The sequence below is a fragment of the Leopardus geoffroyi genome, chromosome C3 (genome assembly GCF_018350155.1).
Source record: "Leopardus geoffroyi isolate Oge1 chromosome C3, O.geoffroyi_Oge1_pat1.0, whole genome shotgun sequence".
Classification (NCBI taxonomy): domain Eukaryota; kingdom Metazoa; phylum Chordata; class Mammalia; order Carnivora; family Felidae; genus Leopardus; species Leopardus geoffroyi.
Genome location: NC_059338.1, coordinates 72409151 through 72415087, shown reverse-complemented (window position 1 = coordinate 72415087; position 5937 = coordinate 72409151). Strand labels below are relative to the sequence as shown.

Below are 5937 nucleotides of genomic sequence, written 5' to 3'. Positions count from 1 at the left end.
CTGGGTTACGCTGCAGCGTGTCAGGGGTCAGAGGTGGGAGGTCAGCCCGGTGGGCGAGCCACAGCCCCTGGTCCCGGCCAGCGTGGGGGTCGGAGGAGGGACACCTCTCAGAAGGAGTCTGGGGAAGACAGATGGCCAGCTATCCTGGGGGGGGGGGGGCGGGCTCCTACCGCGGGACCAGCCCCTCCCACAAGCCCCGGGGCGGTGGCCTTGGTGCCTGCTCATAGGCTGGGGACAGCCGGGCTCCAAAGGAGCAGCGGGAGCACTCCGGGCCTCTGCTTGATTTTCCCACCTGGAACCCACTCTCCCTGGGGAGGCTCCTTGCCCCACACCCTCCCCAGTCCTGCTCTGAAGGCCATCCCTCGCCTGCCCGTTGGCTCCTTTCCTGGGGGTTGTGTCTGATGGTCCCGGGGACCCCTGCTGCCCCGCCCAGGACCTGCCTCAGCAAGGGGCCACCACGCGTTTGTTGAGTTACTTGATGACGGGCCTCTGGCTCTTGGCCCAAAGCCCCAGCCAGGAGGGCCCGCGCTAGGGTCCGGCTCCTCTGCTCCGGCTGGGGGCCCGAAGGCGGAGCAGGGATGAGAACAGTCTCCTCGCCCCCCCCCCCCCCCGAGTAGTTTCGGTGGCGGAAGTGATGTCTATTGCTGAACACGTGTGCTTATGAAGACATGTGACCCCTCAGCAGAGCCCGGGGATGCCCGCGTTGCACACGTGAGGACTCGGGCGCAGGGAGGTGGCAGGGCTGTGCCCGGGGTCATGGCCGCACAGGGGCAAAGCCTGGGTTTAAGCCCAGGCTCCCTGACGGCCCGCTGCACTGCCTGCCCCAGGGGAAGGGGAAGGGGAAGGGGAAGGGTAGGGCCTCTGACGCGGGTGGGGCGGGGGCCTGGGAGACGGCCGGGGACAGGTCGTGCCCTGCCGCCTCCTGGAAACGGAAGGTCAGCTGGATACTGAAGCAGCCGTCCCCTCGCCCGCACCAGGGCCGACCAGCCAGGGCCCCCAGGCCAGCCGGGAAAACGTGCTGACCCTCACTGCCCGGTGTGAGGGTGGCCGCTGAAGTGGGTCCGCACGCACACCGCAGCGGCCGGTAAGGACCCCAGGGGCAGGTGAGGGATGGTCTGCAGGGCAGGACTGGGGAGGCTGTGGGGCAAGGACCCTCCCCAAGGCAGTGACAGCGGCAGCAATGGGAGCCCCTGTGCCAAGTGTTCTCCAGGTGACAATGTTCATAAATTTTGGTAAAGTTTATTGATTTTTGAGAGAGAGGGAGCGAGGGAGAGAGACAGAGCCTAGTGGGGGAGGGGCAGAGCGAGGGAGACCCAGAATGCGAAGCAGGCTCCAGGCTCCGAGCTGTCTGCACAGAGCCCGACGCGGGGCTCGAACCCACGAATCGCGAGATCACGGCCGGAGCCGAGGTCGGACGCCCAACCGGCTGAGCCACCCGGGCACCACTGTTGAGCAACCATTATTTCGTTCTGGTTTTTTGGGGAGCTGTGACTCAGGGGGCTCTTGCCAGCACAACCCACCGACAGGGGCGGGTCACGTCCCCCCGTCCAGCCCCATGATACGTGAGCACCGTCTACAGACAGCAGCGAGGGAGTGCCTGCCTCGGCCTCCCTGGGACCTGGGGCTCTCCGAGGAAGGGGCAACCCCCCCCCAGCCCCTGGGACCCCACTGGTCGGGAAAAGCAAGCCAGCGCCCGGGGCACCGTCAGCTCCTCGGAAGAGGGAAGGGTTATTAAGCAGAAGAGCCATAAATGTTGTATTCTGCTGGGTGTCCTGCCGGCCCGGAGAAGATCGATTATTTCTGGTTTATGGACAGCTTACCCGCGAATGTTGCCGGAGCCCGTGACGCCCCATTGGTTTGTCTCTGCCTCTCCCGCCCGGGGACTGGCGTCAGGAGCCTGGAGTGCTGTGATGGATGGCACCGGCCGGTGCTCCCGCCGAGGCCAGAGTCCGCTCTGCGTCTGCAGGCCGCCCCGGGGCCTCACGCAGTGCCGCAGGTGATCACGGGGGCACTGCCAGGCAAGAGGGCTGGGGCCCGGGCTCTGCCTCTCGAGCGCTGTGTGGCTCCAGACAAACGTCCTGGCCTCTCTGGGCCCCTGTGTGTGACTACTCTCCTGCCTCCCTGCTTGGGCTGAGGGTCCGTACAAAAATGGGGCGCCGTGCGTGAGCCTCGCCATCGATGCAAGCTCCCCTCGGGCCGGCTGTTCGATCCAGAACCTTCCGTGCCTGTGCTCACCTCACCCCCAGGCAACTCCGCAAGGCTGCCCACGTGCCCCAGCACAAGCGACCCCACGGTGGACTCAGGCCCGGACTCCGCGTGTCTCTGAGACTTGCTTCCTCTCGGTGTCAGGTGGCGTGGAGGGCAGGAGGGGCGTCGCTGGGCCCATAACCCCAAGTGCCGGGTTCAATGTCATCACCCGCAGGCAGGGCCACGGAAGGGGAGGCACGGAAGGACCACGTGGTCAGCTCCACCCCAGCGGACGCAGCCTGTCTTCCTGCCCAGTAGCTGGGGCGGCCCCTGCCCACCGGGGCTCCCAGTCGCGAGGACCCGGCTGCTTCCAGGCACGAGGCGAGTCCCCCGTGAGTGCTGGTCCCTCTCCCTTGCCGGCTCTGTCCTCGGCCCAGTCCCGCTCTCCCTCTCCCTGCTGCCCCTGCCCTGTGAGAGGCTCTGATCCCGCGGGATTCCTGGCATGCCCCAGGGACTCCAGGCCATGCTTCTCAGGGACGGAGGGAGGGGCCGCCAGCCCTCTGGGGACAGGGCCGTTTTGGCACCTGCTAATTGGGAGGCCTGGGTTTGAACCCACATTTTCCGCAGGCTGAAGGAGCCTCCGCACTGATTCTGGAAGAGGCCAGATTCCTCCTTCCACGTTTCCAGCCCTGCCCCCCCCCTTCCCTGGAGCCCTTCTACAACAGGACCGAACCACCCGTTATTTAATAAAATTGTCAGAACAACTGATCTGTGCGACATACACAGCTCTCTCTCTTTCCCTCTCTCCTTTCTTTCCAGATCCGATAAACCCTGAGAGTGTTCCAAGAAGCCAGGAAAGTGATAGGAGGCATCAGTCACACGTGAGATAACGTGGCCATGCAGCACCCGAGTCCAGTGTGGGGAAGCCCCCCCAGAAGAGGTCAGACCGCTGCTCTGGGCAGAGGAACTGGCCGCAGGCAAGGGCGTAGCTCACAGGGAGGACAGAGGAGTGGAAGAAGCTTTGGAGGATGGATGCAATCTGGGGAGGTTTCCTGGAGGAGGAAACATCAGCACTGGGTGTTGAAGCGCAAACAGGAGAGTTTGCCTGTGGGAAAGGGCTGGGAGGGACTTGCCTGCCAGAGGAACACTGAGTGTGCACGGCCACAGGCAGGACAGCAGGGGCTATGGGATGATCCTTGGTGGCCGACTGTGAGGCACCTGGGGGGCCAGGTAAAGGCCACAAACTGGATGTGGACGTGAGGTCCTTTATGTTGGTGGCCCTGAGATCACTCAACAGCCACAGGATTTCAGGAGAAGGGTTGCTCATAACCACAGGCCCTGAGCCCTTCACCCCCTGAGGGCGAAGGCATGATGGGAAGCCTTCTCCTAACTCGTTGCCTGGAGGGCGTCACTCCCCACCCACAGGGCTGTCTGGGTGGACCCTGTCCCCTCCGCACGTCTTCAGCATCTCCTGTCCCCACACTTTAGGGCCCTGAATGGGTGACAGTCCTGGATTCCTGGGCGAGTCCTAGTAGTCACAAGGGTCCTGGGGGGGGGGGGGGGCGGTGGCAGAAGGCCCGCCCACACGAGCAGATGTGGCCACAGACCAAGGAAGGCAGGCGCCTGCAGGAGCCAGGAGAGGCAAGGAGCGGGTTCCCCCAGAGCCTCTCGGAGGAAGCAGCCCCCTGGCCACGGGGGGTTTAGCCCCTGACCCCCAGGCTGGAGCTCTGGACCGGCCGGGGCCACGCAAAGACTCACGCAGGGCGCCGGCTCCCAGCCGCAAACCTCAGCGCCGCTCCTTAACCTGGCTTCTCCCCACCAAACGCCGCGGCCCCAGGATTTGGGGAGGACCCCTGCCCCGGCTGACACACGGCCCGGGGGCGGCGACATCTCCCTTCCACGCCGAACAGGGCCCAGGGCTCCCGTCAAGGCCTCGGTGGCCACATTACCGGCAATGGCTGGGTGTTTTATGCCGAACATTAAAGATATTTTACACGGGAGATTTACTACGGAACATTAAGAACCATTGAGATCACTCATATCAATTGAAGATACAGTAATTGAACCCCATAAAGATTACTGAGAAGCCGGGGCAGCTCTGAGGAGAGATGCTCACAGAGATAAACTGGGCCCCTCCCCCCTCACCGCCCCGCCCCCGGACGCACTCCTTCCAGAAACGCAGGGGCCACTCCCCAGGGGCTGCGGCGGAGACCGGGGCACAGACAGGTGGGCCCGAGGCCGCTGGTCTCAGAGGGCCCGAGAGGTCTGGAAGTTTCTGTGCATTTCAGATATGTGGCTAATGGAGAGAGCAAAGGGCCTGAGACATTAGCAACTTCATTTCATGTGGCCAGAGTATCTCGCTCTGTCACAGGGCAGTGCCCCATGCCCTGACCCTGGTCAGACCCTGAGTCCCGACCTGGTCATACAATGAACCTTGACTTTCTTGCCCAGGAGAGTCCTGATCCCAGGGGTGGAGAGCCCTGATGGCACCCACTCATTCACCAGCCCCTCCCCCAGCGCCCCGTGTGCCCGGCCCCGGCTGCCTCTGTGCGTCTCACGCAGGGTCCCTGCCCTCGGCCAGTTTGAGCGGTGGTGGGGGGTGGCAGGGAGAGACAGCTGTGGTCGCCCAAGTGTTGAGACACGGTCCCTGGCGCACCTCCATGGGGGGCAGGGAGCCCCCCCCCCCCCACCTCCCACGCCCCGGCCACCAACTCTGACCCCAGGGCCCTCCAGCTTTGGCTGCCCCTATTTGGGGCCCTCAAGCAAACCGAAGTCCTGCTCCTGGATGTCCCCTCCTTGGTGCTCTGTGCGGGGTCCCTGTCCTAGTCTGAAGTGTGTACAAGCCGAGGTCATTCAGGCCAAGCCCTGGGGCTGAGCCCAGACCCCGCTGCGGGTCCTCACCCCTGCTGCCCCCCAGCCTAGTTCAGAAAAGCTGAGTGGGAAGGAAGGTGCACCAGTCAGTCTGTCTGGCTTTGAACCCCTGGTCTGGCCCTTCTGCGTGTGACACCAGAGCAAGTCACTTAACCTCCCTGAGCCTGGCTCCCCCCCGCAGCCTGGGATGATGATCCATCGGATTCCCGGGGCAGGGGGTGGGGGTGAGCATCATCGCAGGGGACCCAGGTAAACCTTCAGCAAGTTCCTGGGACACGCAGCCCTCGTGAGCTGGGCTCTGGGCCCAGGTCCAGCGGCAGTGACCACGGTGGGTGGGCGGCTGTTGCCCCCGCCGCCCCCCCAGGTTCGCAGATCTGCCCCAGTCCCCTCAAGCTGATGCCCAGCCAGGCTGGCTGCACCATCTCCTGTATTTCATTTACAGGCTGGTCTGCTGCCTGATTCATAACCGATCTGTCACCCTGAGGGATCGATGCATTCCTGGGGAATCACATACATAACACCTGGTGCGTAATTGGATTTGGGCTTCCTGGCATCTCGGTGCGGTTCAGGGCCCCTCCCCGCTCCCACCCCGGGGCACGGATCCCGCCCGGCCCCGGCACGCCTGAATGGGGTGTGATCCCAGCAGCAGGGCACAGGAATGTGATGTCGAGGACAAAGGCAGGTCGGTCAAGGGACCAGTCGCTTCGGTGACTGGAGGTCACCCTGGAGGTCCCGCCTCTCTCTTTGACCTCACTTGGAAGGGCCTCAGAGGCCAGCCCCCCAGGCCCGAGGGCGCAGGGGACAGTACTGGCTGAGTACCTACCTATGTTGTCTCGGGTCATCTGCTCAAAACTCCTAGGGAAAGCTATCATTTTCCCA

At 64.1% G+C, this 5937-nt stretch overlaps 1 long non-coding RNA gene across 1 annotated transcript; it reads left to right on the top strand.

Moving 5' to 3' along the window:
- Positions 1-392: 392 nt before the first annotated feature.
- On the top strand, positions 393-2955 carry LOC123585390. The gene is made up of 2 exons (XR_006706131.1): positions 393-1084; positions 1816-2955. It is a non-coding gene; the product is annotated as an uncharacterized LOC123585390 (long non-coding RNA).
- Positions 2956-5937: the final 2982 nt, after the last annotated feature.